A 13,434-nucleotide genomic window follows, 5' to 3' on the forward strand; every position below is an offset into this window, starting at 1 on the left:
CAGAACTCGGAAACCAATGGAAATACACACGGAAATCTCGGCACACCGGAGCCGGATAAGCCCCCGGCCCGCCTTTCTCGCTACAGTGAAATTGTTGAGCAAAGCTCGGAAATCTCTCCCCGCCGTGTTCTTTCCTTGCTCCCCCCTTCCCCTTGGCCAGACAACCGGGCTTTCGTTGCATGCGGACAACTTTTTCCTCAGACCGGGTGGGTCTGTGCCTGCCCACGCACACACGTACGGACATCATGGGCGCGTTTGGTAGCCTGCAGATGAGTTTTTTTTGCATGGGCCGGGTCTTGGAATGGCCCGTTTGGTTGCCTGCAGGCCGCCGCGTTCTTGCAGGAACATGGTTTTAAAGCACCCACGGGACAGCCCTGGAGGAACGCCCGGAATGGAAGTTTCTCCGGGGCCAGGCCCGTTGCGGCCAGAAGGCTACACGCGTAGGGAAGGGCCGCGGAAATGCCGCGTCCATTTGGGAACACGCGTCATAATTAGGCTCACCGCTCCCCTCTCCTTTATCTCACTCACGATCGCACTCTCACCTCCCTAAACTGTCACATCACCCGGTGGTTCCCCTCCCGCCGACCAATCCGTCGGACCGCCGCACGGAGGAGCACCGGTACCGGAGGAGGAGATGTCGGCGAGAAGCACCGCGACATCGTCTGTAACCTGCTCCGTAGTCTTCATCAGCATCTCGAGTTCGCCCGCGACCTCGAGCTCGTCCTCGGCCGGAACAATGGCGGTAACGACCTATGCTTCTCACCCTCTTACTCGTTGTGCCATAACAGGCCATGCTCGGGGCATTATATCTGCTAGGGTTTCCATTAGGATAGGGTTCGGATTGATGTTTTGCAAGGTGTTCGTCTCCATTGCTTGTTGTTCTTGTCCAGTTCTTGGTGTTCACGGTCTCAATTTTCTTAGATCTGTTACTCTAATCTCCAATCGCGGTAGATCCTTCCTAGATCGGGCTGTGGATTGCTGAAACTTCCAGATTTTACTGTGCATGCAGAGGAGGGAAGGGTTTTTTGTGCTGGGATTTAGCATGTTCAGATTGCTGTGCGGAATTAGTCGGGCTTGTTTGATCTAGATTGTGTTGTTTGTGATTAAACTAGGCCGATGATTGTAACCGGGAATCATAGTGTGAGGATATGATTGATCAGAACATATGGCATGACTGAACTTGACCATGCCATTGGTTCTGATCAAACATCTCCTCCATATGTCCTCATTGTATTAGGCCTATGCTACCTTGCTTTTCGTGTTTGTACTTCTTGAGTTCTGCAATGGCCAATGATTTAACTATGGCACAATGGAAGGCAGGGTGCTGCCCTCAAACTTAGTCATGTGTGACATATTACTTGCACACTAGACTTAGTTTACGGACAGTCTCTTTGCCTGCCGTGTGATCCTACATATGAGGCCTCGTTTTGGTTTGTCCAGTGCATTGGCCAATGATTCAAGAAAGGCACAATGGAAGGCAATGTGCTGCCTTCAAACTTTGTGTGTGTGATTACTTGCACGCTAGACTTAGTTTGAGGGCAGTCCCTTGAGCTGCCGTGTGAGCCAATGTATGAGGCATCACGTGTTTTTAATGTTCGTTTTCATCTACATAGTTCTGAGCAGGCACACCTCTAATGCCATGTGTTCTTGTGGCAGACTGAGAAGGTCAAGCTTGGGTTACCTGAGACCCCCGACGAGGGACCATCAAAGAAGCAAGGGCAGCTAACGTCGGCCACTTTCAACCGGACGTAGGGCCGGACCAGTTCATGCGCATCATCTTCAGGCCCACCTTCAGCCGACTCTGGATCACTCAAGATTTCTTCAGGTGGTTCGGACAAATCCCTTCGAACATCATCATCACCACCAACACTGGCTGCAACTGGAGGATGACTACGGCGAGAGAAGACGATGACGCATACATCGACCAGGGGTGGGCGGGCTTCGTCGTCGCTCATTAGCTGCAGGTAGGCCAGCTCCTTATCTTCAAGAAGGTGTCCTCCTTCGAGTACAGTGTGGTCATCTTCGACCACACCTGAACTGAGGTGATGAACAGATGTCGTTACCATGACGATGCCACCAGGTGTGTCGTCTTCGAAAGTCATGTCTGAAGCTTACCTGGTTTTGCCTCGCTGCTACCATGTCCGTGTCTAGTTGTTGTTCCTGTTACGATCGTCTCTGCTGTATCGTGAACTATGATCGTCCTGTGTCGTGAAACTATGACAGTGTGTTGAACTATGATCAGTGCTAAGTGTGCCTGAACTGTGATTGTGTTCTTTCTTGTGTTGTTGATCGCTGGTAACCTCACCACTGAAGGGAAGAGGTAAGCAGAAGCAGATTCTGGGTTGCAACCAAACAACAGGAGCGCCGGTCTAGGCTGCTACAAGGCCTGAAATCCGACCTACCAAACGGGCAGAACCCAAATCTCCACGGGGCCGAAAAACTCTGCGCTGGCCACCAAAGAACGTGGCTTTTATGGCTCATGGCCCGTCTGCGACGCGCAGGAGACTTCTTTTCACTGTGCGCCAATGATACAGGAATCTGATGCAGGGTATCAAACGCGCCCATGATGATAGTTTCCCTTGTTTTTTGTCCTTTCACATCTCGTCTCCACATTTTTCATGTGTAATTTCTTTTTCCGTGACAAATCTCCTATTACCATTTCAGCTAGGGTTGTCCCTTTCCCAGGTCCTCCCACCAGAGACTAGCACAAGGTGGCAGTGGCACAGGTTGCCATGCCGGCAGAAAATAAAATAAACTAAATTAAAAAATTCCAAGAGGACTCGTCGGGGAAATCAGGAGCGGTATATCTCAATCAAGAATTGTTCTGGAAAACAGTTTGATTTCAGAGAGAATCAAGGAAAATACAGTGTGCCTTAAAAGCAATGCATGGATTCTGGTAGCACATAGGCAGGCGGGCAAAGTTTGCTGTGAAGTTGCATCGAGACCATCTCAGGCACCTGGGCGTTTTACTCTCGGACACAAAGTTTAGAATTTTATTGGAAAACGCTTTGGTTTTCGAGAGAATCTAGGAAAATACGTACCTGCAGTGTGGCACTCAAAAGTAACGCTAAGGATTCTGGAAGCATACACCATACAGGAAAAGAAGTAAGTCAGTCAGTCAAGAGATTACTGTGAATTTGGATCAATATCATCTCGAGGTATAAAGTTTGGAGGTGAAAATTACAGGGTGGAGAGGGGACGAATAGGTGGAATCTTCAGACCATGCTGACCTGAAGTTGCTGGGGACAACCACAAACAAAGCCTTCTCATTCTGAAGGTCATAGCTTCCTTTTCAGGATTTGTCTTCATCTGTTACACACACCATCATGGTCTCTATCTTAAATCACAGCATCCTCTTTATCTGGAATAAAAATGAATGGGAATTTAAAAACAACATAATTCTCTTGTTCATTTCCGCAACATCAATGTGCAAGAAGAACGACAACACATTCCACGGCACAGTCGACCGTCGCGTAGGAGATTCTCGACTTGCATTTTACTACTCATATATGTAAGTAAGTACGTGTAATATGCAGAGCTGAAACGGTGACAGGCACACCGGCTGTACTGTTTTTCGAAAAAGGACGCTTTATTACTTCAGCGTTGACGTAATACACTCGGCATCTGCATAACTAAGATGCACACAACCGTTCACAGATATAATCCAACCATAAAAGTTAAACTACAAAAAAGCTCTCATAACAGGCGAACAAATCATGGTGATGGAGCCGCTATCCTTAGATTATGCAGTCACCCATGTTGGATAATAAACTCCTTGGTCGTATTCTCCAATCGTGTAGACACGTCCATAAAGAGGTCGCGGTCGGCGACCATAAACGGAACGTAGCCGTAGATCGGTAAATTTCCTGCATAAGAGAAGAATTTCTGTCATTGAAAACCTTGTCATTTCTACATAGTCAGAGCGATCATATAACGGCTAACGCTCCCACCCTGATAAGATTCCTAAACCTGATCTCTATCCCATTTAGCCAATTGCCGAAAATGTTTGCAACGCTACGGAGAGGGTATAAGCTAGATCCTATCTGAATTATTAGATCCTCTCTGAATGATTGATCATATAGTTTTAGCAAACCGGCCGTACTGTTATCTACATGACACCGTTCTTTGTTGATTTCCGTAACATCGATGTACAGGCGCAAAGGCGACACGTTCAGCAATGTGGTTGGCCGTCGTAGGAGATTCTCGGTTACATTTTTGCTCAGAAGAATATGGATGCACAACCGAAATGGTGACTGAAGTCTCACTGTTCTATTATCTACATCTACAACACTGCAGCTTTGTGGGCGAGAACCTGACTGAACCATTTAGCGGATGCTTTGGGTATCCTTGTCCGGTTGTTGCTGTAGTTGACATAGTACAGGCCGAACCGCACCGTGTACCCTGAGTTCCACTCACAGTTATCGAGCAGAGACCATGCGAAATAACCGTGGAAGTCGCAGTGATGTCGCAACATTCCTTCCTGCAGTAATTCCAGTCGAAGAGTACTTAGGTACGAAGGCGGCCAGATAAGTGATTATGGATGTGCATGTTTCAACTTTGCTTACGTAAACGTAACTAGTATCGGTAAACAGGTGGTAACGTAAACGTAATGGAAAAAATGTCAACTTTGTTTGGCTCACGGGTGTAATGGCAACCGTTTCCCATCAAGATTGGGGATCGGTGGACGCAGCCGCCGCCACTCCTCGCTACTCCTCCCATGCCGTCGCTGCAGCTTCTCCTGTACCGCCACCTCTCCTTGCTTGCCACCGCTGCCGATGTAGTAGAGGACGTCAAGGGACGTTTCGCTGGTGGGTACCACTCCCCACACTGTCGCCAGCAGCATGACTCATTGAAAGTGGGGGCAGAAAGAGGAGACAAGGTGAGGTCGAGAGATCCAGCGCGACCGAGCGAGGAACTCGCTCTGTAACAATCTGTTACCGATGGGCTTTGATCGGTATCAAATTTGTTAAGCGGTGGGATTTGTTTAGAGGCACCTATTTACTGCTAAACTCAACCAGACACATTTTAAAGGTATCGGTTACCACCTTAATCAAGTTACGCTACAAAAATGTGAACCAAACACGTCCTATACTGGTACACATCCATAGTACACAATGTTCGTGGCATCACTTTCGGTTTATGTGCAATGAAATGGAACCTATTATAGCATCTAGGGGGTTAGACATGTAGTCATTGGGTATGCAATATTTCTGGTTCCTAGTGGATGAGGGGGTTTTGCGTTTTCAGAGCACAAGATCTCGTTAGCATGACTTTTACTCATTATCAGGTATGTAGGTGTTGCGTGGTAGTTTCGAGATTTTTTTATGAAGGATCTTTATCTGAACTTTGTTGAATAAAATAATAAAGAAAACTGAATGCATCTATCGATGCATTGGTTGGGGCATAATAAAGAAAGCTGAAATCATAGTGGTATTGTGTCCTTTTATCGGTTGCATTTTCTATTCTTGATAACCAGTTGTTCGCATCATCCACACCTGCAATAAGCAACTCCTTAATGATAGGACTAAGTCTTGATTTTACACGGCCTCTTCCTTAGCGACTGCTTGCATCCAATTTTAGCAACTTTGCTGCTTACGAGGTACACCGTCTGTCCCCTTTCAAATTATGCAAACGTCCTTTTACACGAGAGTTATCGTGTGCTCTAACTTTAAAAATGCATTTTTCCCTCTGAAGAATCTGTACATCGAAACATCTGAGTACACACTAACCTAATATAGAAGGGAGCAATTGCAAGATCATGCACGACTGCTAGCGACATCAATATCACAGAGAATTGTCTGGTATATGAAGTCTACATCATGACCATGTGGATGTACGATCATAATTCCCAACAACTTCCGTTCCAACTATCTATCACGGTTACTATGACACTCTGCGACATTAACAATGCTCCATATGAAGTCTCCCGTCAATCACCCCTGGATTTCTATAAGGAAAGGCAAACTCAAGCACATATATATAGGCCAGTTTTGATTGAACGGGAGGGAGCCTGCGACGCACAAAATTGTCAATTAACTCCATATTAATAATTCATCCACCAACCAACAACTATTCAAGCTTGGTGTGCGAATAGTACCGGTTATATCAAATGAACACATATTTGGATCCCCTATCTGTATCTTTATGGATGTTGAGATGCTGATAACGTCAAATCTAATTCATGAATGGACAGATAGTATCAGCCAGCAGGAGCCAAAAATCCCTTACTCTGGGTATTTTATTGTGCTCACGTTCACGTATTCATTGATTTCTGGTACTATTACACTATTATTACTGTACCAAACAACATGATAATCCAACTAACCTCATCGAGCAAAGCTGCGAAAACATACCCGCAATTTGGGAGAATCTCCCCTACTAATCGTTTTCCATTTGTTCGTTCCCTGGCTTTCGCTGCTCCTCTTTGCCCCTGCACACAGAGAGAGAGAGAGAGAGAGCACGAGTGCACGCACATTTCAACTCCTACTTGCCATGGTTGTTTGTCGTTTCACATCCTTGTCTCCACATTTTCCATGTGTGATTTTTTCTTCCACGCCAAATCTCCGATTTTCTTTTCCTTTTGGGCCCCTTTCCCAGGCACTAAAACTAGATATTACAGGGCACGTTGCCAACTTGCCATGTTGTTGCAATGGAAAGAACATAATAATGCCAAGGACCAGTTGGGGAAATCAGGAGTGATATCTTGATCAGGAATTCCGCTTGAAAACAGTTTGGTTTTCCAGAAATGCGTGGCTGCAGTGTGGCACTGAAAAGCAATGCACGGATTTTTTTTTTTGAAACCGTACGCCCGAAGGCATACGAACTTGTATTCATACCGTAGTAAGGAAAAATACATGGAGATTTGAGTACAAATACAAGTACAAAAAAAGAAGGATACAGAAGGACAGCTGTCCATCAACTTTTGCACGGAAGCCCCTAAACAAAATGGCAAAAAGCAATCCAGACCTCCCGGAGCTCCGAGCACTCCCGATCTGCAGAGCTTCGCCGACCACCGCCACCGAAACCGCCGACAGAGGTGGAGAAGACCTGCAAAAAGCCCCGATGGTTCCAAAGAGGCACCTCGCCTTGTAGCTTTTTGAGCCGTCGCAGTTGTAGCTCGCCGTGGGAGGCGAGATCTTGAAGCCGAATAACACGCATCGGCGGCCGGGAAGAAGGCTCCCCATGCCCCGTGAGAACCACGCCGGAATTCCCCGCCGAAGGTCGAGGAAGATGCACCGGCAAGACCTCCATCTGGCCACCTCCAAAGCTGTCCCAAGCACCCTTCGTAGTGGCGTTGCCCACACCACCACCACTGGCCATGGCATCGGACGGCGCCAGCCGGACAGATCCGTAGCTTCTGGATCGGCCGACCCTCCCTCACAAGTCCACTGCCGGCGCCGGGGAGGACGTCGACAGCACGAGGAGAGGACCGGAGGGACTTATTCCAAAACGGCAGCAACGCCCTCGCCTCGACGCCGCCGCCGGGAGACTGAAAACTAGCAAAAACTAGACCTAAAACGGCCGACCGAGCAGAGGACCGGGTCCCCCTACACCTCCCAGCGCCAAAACGGTGCTCGGAAGCGACGGGGAACCGTGTCCTCGCCGGCGGCGACCGACGACCCCTACGGCCCTACCAAGCCTCTCGCCCTTATCCGGTGGCAACGGGACGCTTCGAGAGAGAGAGGCACCACGTATTTGGGATTGGGGTATGATCAATGCACGGATTTCATACTTGTTTGGAAATCAGGCAGGCAAAGATTACTGAGAAATTGCACTGAGATCATCATCTCGAGGCACCACGGCGTTTTACTCGCAGGCACAAAGTTTGGAGGTGGAAATTAAAGGGTGGAGAGGGGAGGAATAGGTGGAAATTTCAGTGGGGAAGATCGAAAGGGGACCACGGTGACCTGAAGTTGCTGAGGACACAGCTTCTTCTCATGCTTTGTCTTCATCTGATCTACACATCATCCTGCTATCTATCTCCTCAAATCACCACATGTTCTTGACTTCTTGGAGCATCTCGCTGCCAGTTCCAATTTGGAGATTCCAAAGAAAAAAGCATACACATACACTAGAAAACTAGAATGAAAAAGGTAGGATGTTCCATTGTGGCGCATGGACACAATCCGCAGGTGCAAAGCTCGGAGGGGGGAATTTGCAGGGTGAGAGGTCAGGAGATGGAAATTTCGTAGGGGGGAGTGGGACCATGCTTGCTGACCTGAAGTTGACCGGGCCAACCGAAGCCTTCTCGTTCCAAAAGCCACACGTCTTCTTTTCAGGATCTGTCTTCATCTGTTCTGGACATCATCATGCCGTGTAGCTCAGATTACAACGTGTTCTTGGAGTAGGAGCATCTCACAGTCAGTACAACTTCCGAAAGAGAGGAAAAAAAGAAGCTTTAACGTACACTAGAACAAAAGGGATGGGGTGTTCAAGAACTGTATAATTCTCATGTTGATATCTGTAACATGTTACAATGTACAAGCACGACAGCCACACATCCAACAGCGTGGCCTACCGTCGCAGGACATTCTCGAGTCACATTTTGCTCCTCGGATAGTTTAAGTATGTGTAAACGGTGACTGAAAGAATCACTGCGCTGTTATCTACATGACAACGCTCTTTGTTGATTTCTGTGAGCATCAATGTACAAGCACAAAGGCGAGACATTCAACAACGTGGTTGACCGTCGGAGTAGATTCTCGAGTTACATTTTGCTCAGAAGGATATGCAAGTACTTGTAATATGTGCAACCGAAATGGTGACTGGATAACCACTGCACACTATATCTGCAAGACAGCCGCCTTCTGAACCAGAACCTGACTGAACTGTTTGGCGGATGCTTTGGGCGTTCTTGTCAGGTTGTTGTTGTTATTGATGTAGTACAATCCTCACTGTGTACCCCGAGTCCCACTCCCAGTTATCGAGCAGCGAACATACAAAGTGGCTTTCCTCCCTGCAGAAATTCAGGTTGGTGTCTTTGCCACATGAGCACCAATGCTCCTGATTTTTAAAAATCAAAATTTTGGATTTCAAAAAATTAAATTAAATACCTACATACATATAAACATTCCGAAGGTACAGTAGAAATTTTGGAAAAAAATATTTAGTATTTTGAGCTAGACAAAAAAGACAAATTTCTGACAGATATCTACCACTACACGTAGCCACAAACTTGTTTTTTTTTCCTGTAGCTCAAAATACAATGTAATTTCTACCGAAACTTCGCACGAATATTCAGGATATGTGTATGTATTCGTGGAATAAATGTGACGATTTTTTTGAAATACAGATGTACAGTTTTTAAATATTTTAAAAACTGGGTGCTCATGTGCACCAAATCTGCTTCCTAAACATGGATGATGCTTTGATGCTGGTGGTTCAGTTTTGGTATACGCACAAAGGAAAGAGACCTCACCTTATAGCATCTAGGAGGCTGGACATGTAGTCGGTGTGGTATTGTATCCTCTTATCATCTTGTAGTGCATTTTCTAACATTGAAAACCGGTTGTTTGCATCATCCATACCTGCCATAAGTCACTTCTTTAATTACTATTGACTAGTTCTAAGGAAAGGAAAAATCTTATTGCCTGCCAACAATGCAATCCTCAGCTACCTACTATTCTCTGTAATCAACACAGGTGGATTTCCATACTTCTCTTTAATATGTTTCATCAGCTTGAACATGCCACAGGGAACTATGTGTAGCCAACTCGATACTGCCTGAGAGATGATAAGTAAATATATTTATTTTCAATCAAACATGATAATTAAGTAGATACAAAACGAAAAAACAGAGCAAGTCTGAAGCTATGGAAGAAATAGTTGTGCTAATATTACCGTTTCTCCTATTTTCTTTCCATGCTTGTAAGCTGCATAGTGCATGCAGTGAGGAAATCAGTAATACTGACAATGGATTAGGTGGTTTATAATATCTTCATTTATCAAGACTCGCCTGTTGGGATGACATCAGCATCTGCCAAGCATCATTCACTACAAGTTTCCTGACCCACATCCTGTAGTTCTGTAACATCTTAAAAATTTCAAAACAAAGAAAATGAATTTCCCTTTTTCCAAATTTTGGAAACAACAAAAACTTTTCTTAAATTAAGTTTGGTACATAGTGATCTTGCTTAATTCTTGTGCAATTGCCATGATTGCTTGTTATAGTATTTTAAAATGATCTTAAACCCTAGACCTCACCCCTCTTTTTGCTATCCAAGTTAAAATAAAATAAAAGGAATTTAAATAAGAAAAAGGCATATGTGCCTATGGCTATTTTTTTGTAAATCTTTACCCTAGGCCTTTCTACTTTGATTAGAGGTTTGGAAAACCTTCATAAACCTTGCCTAGTGCTTATCAAACCAAATCCAAAGTGAAACCAAAGATTTTAAAAAGAAACTAAAAATGCCATAGAGGCATATGAGAGTAAAATAGCAAATTTGTGAATTTGAGGATCTTGACCCTAGGACTTGTTGTGAATGGTTGATCACTCCTCTATACCATGTCAACACTCAACAACATCAATTGGGTCAAGCCAAGTCAAATTAAAAATCAAATGCAACATATGCATAGAGGCATATGTGGCACATACCATTTTACCCAAATCTTGTTCTATGCCTTTGTACCTTGCCCAAATGGTGTGAAACCCTCTCTAAACCTAATCTCACACTAAATGGACCCTAACCCATGCCCAAGTAAAGCAAGGGGAACCATTTAGAAGAATAAGAAATTTTGACACATCACCTCTTATGGTTTATGGCCATTTTTGCAAATCTTTGAACTAGACCATTTGGAATGGTTTCAATGGTTTGCAAATGTTCCTAAACTAATAAGAATCACATTTGAGTCAAGAAAAGTCAAATCAAATGAAGAGAAATCAATTAGTGAGAAAATCTCATTTTTCCCTCACATACACTTTGGCCAATTTTGCAAATCTTCAACCAAGGCCACCATGGCTTGTGCCATTGTTTTTAAAACACTTATATATCAATAACACACCCTTTTGAATCAAAGAAACCAGAATCAAATCAAAGGAAAAAATCAAAATTAACATACATGTGATAATGGTCATTTGGCCATTTTACATTATCTTCACCACTTTGCACCCCTGGTTTTAACTTTTCTTAAATCAACCTTGACCAACTCTTGCCACCTCATCCAAGACCATGTCAAGGTGAACAACTTTGATGTTGACCACCAGTGCTAACTTTGACCAGGTTGACCAGAATAGAATTGACAAGTGGAGACATTGAAATCAAGAGAAGATCAACCCCCTTTTTGAAAAGTTGCAAACCACCACCAAATTGACCACCACCACCACCATTCTACCTCTCTGAATATATGAATGAACTCCACCAAAAATATTTCCAAAATTTGACAAAAATGTTCTTGCGGCCATTTTGTCAAACACTTGGCAGGCAACCTTCCAGATTTGTGATACACCCTTTTAACCTCTGGTTTTTAGCCTAAACCTCTTTCTCCTTGTGGTCATCACACCCTGGTACCTCCCCTGCATCATTCCCAGTCCTTGCTTTGCATGATTAAAGTGAAGCCATGATCAATATCTTCCATGCCAAGTACCATGCCGCCCCTCTTGCCACTCATCCTCTCCACCTCTCTCTGGCCAGCCTTACCCTGTCTAATAGATAGCCTGCACTCGACCATGCACGCTGGTACCCTCCCTGGCCGAAGAAATGCACCGCACTGGCCGGAACGCCACGCGCCCGTACACGCCCAGACACGCCCCAGCCATGCCAGAGCGCGCCCAGACATGTCACTGGACGCGCCAGTGCACGCCTTCGCCTGGTCGCTCTCGTCCTCCTCTCCCTCTCTCACTTTGCACGCGTGATCACCACTCCCCCAGCTACATCCTAGACATCCTCGCTAGCCCGCGGAAGCAACGTCGCCGTCGCCATGATCAACACTCAGTCGCGCCCGTACTGCCAGGACGGCAACGATGCCAGCACGCTCCCGTCCTCCCTTAGCTGCCCCATCACGCGCGTCGTGCTCGCCATGATCGCAGCTACCTAGCGCGCCCCCTACCTTGCCCCTTCACGCCCTCAAACGTCGTCGCCGTCGTCGACCTTGCAGCACCCCACGGCCACATAGCGCAACTATAAATAGAGGCACCCCCTTGAGGCATTCTCCGCACCAGTCGCCTCCCCTCCTTCTCCTTGATCTCCTCGACCACTTCCCCCGTCCCAATTTAGCCGGAGTAGCTCCAATTGCACCGCCGACCACCGCGACAGTAGAAAGAAGGCGACGACGATTGGCGCCACCCCAGCCTCTCTCTCGACCACCATTCGACTCCCCGTCATCAACAACGTCGATTGCCCGCCTCGCCGACACCGCTGGACGCCGGTATCCTCCCTCGCGCAACCCCCTCCGTCGTCAGTAGCTAGGGTTCCCTCGTCGTTCGTCGCGAGGACGAGGACGACCAGCCACCGTGCGATCGTCTTCTAATCCGACGGTCGACATTGCGTACCGTTTCGGTGAGAAAAATTAGACGCTGACAGGTGGGGTCTGCTGCCAGTTGGCCCGTGAGCGCTGAAGCGTTATTGGGCCAGCCCGTTAGTCTTTCCCGCGCAGGCCCACCTTTTCAAATTGGGAATAAATAGATTTGGTCAAATTGTTTTACTGATGCTGTGTTTCAAATTCAAATAGCTTAAAATCTACTCAACCAATTTGGACCAACCTTATATTGTTGGAAAGCTCATGAAATGCTCTAACTAACCCCACTGGTTTCAACCCTATAGCTTGTGTAGATTTTGAATGATAAAAATGACAAGTCAGACTTTTCAGTATTCAAATAAATCTTAAAAATCAACCAAAAGTGCTTTTGAGTTGATTCCAACTCCTATAGCTCACATTTAACTTGCAATAATTGTTTCTGCAAAAATATGCCATGCTTACTTTGAATGATCATGGCCTAGTTTAATTAAAGGACTATATGGCTATTTCTAGTCAAAGATATTGTCCAAAACTATTAATAAATCATATGGGAGTTTTTCTCTCATTTAAATCTTGTCACAAACATTTCAAAATGAGGTAGAGACTCTGGTCATTTAGGTCTCATATGAATTGTTTGTTGATATTAAATCTTTACCATGTTAGGATTAAATTGTAGGAGGTGCTTCACCTCATTTAAATCACTTTCTTAAATGATAAGTATGAAGAGGTTGACTTTGGTCAACCTAGGTCATATATTATTCATAAGAGAAATTAAATCTTAACAAGATTCAATGAGAGGAAATTATTTCTCCCCAAACTAAATAGAAACCCTAATCCACTTTTTCAGTGAGAGGAAATTACTTTCCTAATACTGAGTAAGGAAACCCTAGCATAATTTTTGATAAATGTTAAGTAGTGATGCTAGATCATTTGTGTGAGCCATTAAGGCTAATTAAGAGTACTTAAGTATTGTTTGGTGAT

The 13,434-nt window shown here is 45.4% G+C and overlaps 1 pseudogene; it reads right to left on the reverse strand.

Annotated features, from left to right (window-relative positions):
- Positions 1-4,282: 4,282 nt before the first annotated feature.
- The window catches only part of LOC127315156 (beta-glucosidase 25-like), a 67,584-nt pseudogene continuing 58,432 nt past the window's right edge, over positions 4,283-13,434 (reverse strand).

The sequence above is a fragment of the Lolium perenne genome, chromosome 7 (assembly GCF_019359855.2).
Source record: "Lolium perenne isolate Kyuss_39 chromosome 7, Kyuss_2.0, whole genome shotgun sequence".
Lineage (NCBI taxonomy): Eukaryota > Viridiplantae > Streptophyta > Magnoliopsida > Poales > Poaceae > Lolium > Lolium perenne.